Source organism: Corvus brachyrhynchos, unplaced genomic scaffold (assembly GCF_000691975.1).
Source record: "Corvus brachyrhynchos isolate BGI_N302 unplaced genomic scaffold, ASM69197v1 scaffold212, whole genome shotgun sequence".
Classification (NCBI taxonomy): domain Eukaryota; kingdom Metazoa; phylum Chordata; class Aves; order Passeriformes; family Corvidae; genus Corvus; species Corvus brachyrhynchos.
Window position 1 is genome coordinate 50,912 of NW_008236768.1, and position 885 is coordinate 51,796.

Consider the following 885-nt stretch of genomic DNA (forward strand, 5'->3'; position numbering starts at 1 on the left):
TTTTGTGTCCAACCCCCCTCCTCCACCATTCCCAAACTTTTCCCCTCCAGGGCAGAATTCCACAATGGGAATTTTCCGTTTGAGATTTTTTTTTCCCTGTTTTTTTCCCGTTTTTTTGTGGGTTTTTTTTTCCTGGAAAAAGGAGACCAGGAGGAGAGGGAAGAGGTTTGGAAAATCTGTATTGAAGAGTTGGAACAACTTTGCACCTGAACGATCCCAATCCCACAACTCCCATCGGAATATGGAACTGGGACTGCGAAGGAAAAGCCATTCCAGCATTCCAACGTGGAATCTTTTCCCAGATTTATCCCAAATTTGGCAGAAACATGGATGGAATAAACAAATCCTCCAAATTCCCTGCAACATTCCAAGAACCACCAGGGAAAAACCACGTCAGAACTGGTCTGGATCCCAGGAGCCTCATTCCAGGTTGGGAATTTTGAGTTTCAGCCTCATTCCAGGTTGGATTTTGGGTTTTTCCAGCCTCATTCCATGCAGGATTTTCCTTTCCAAAGAAATCTCTCCCCCCTCCCCATCCCCCAAATATTTTTTTGCGGGATTTATTCTGAATTATCCATCAAAAAAAAAAAAAAATCAGGATGGAACATTTCGGAGTCTGGACACAGAGACTTGTTTGGAATTTTAATTCCAAATCCTTAAATTCAAGCATTCCCAATTATTTTAACGATCCAAGTTGGTTGGAATTCCAATTTCCAAGGGAATTACCGGAGCTGCTGGGATCCAAAAAGGTTTTGACGTCGTTTTTAGAACATCAAATCCTTTCTGCCCCTCTTTTATTCCCTGTTTTTTTTTTTTCAGGAATCATCCAAAGCTGTTTCCCAACACCGGGAATAAATGATCCAGGTTTTCCCAAAAAAACAAAAA

At 41.5% G+C, this 885-nt stretch overlaps 1 protein-coding gene across 1 annotated transcript in view; it reads right to left on the reverse strand.

The window, feature by feature from the left end:
- Positions 1 to 885, reverse strand: part of NDUFA13 (NADH:ubiquinone oxidoreductase subunit A13) — a 9,346-nt gene that overhangs the window by 7,031 nt on the left and 1,430 nt on the right. The window lies entirely within an intron of this gene.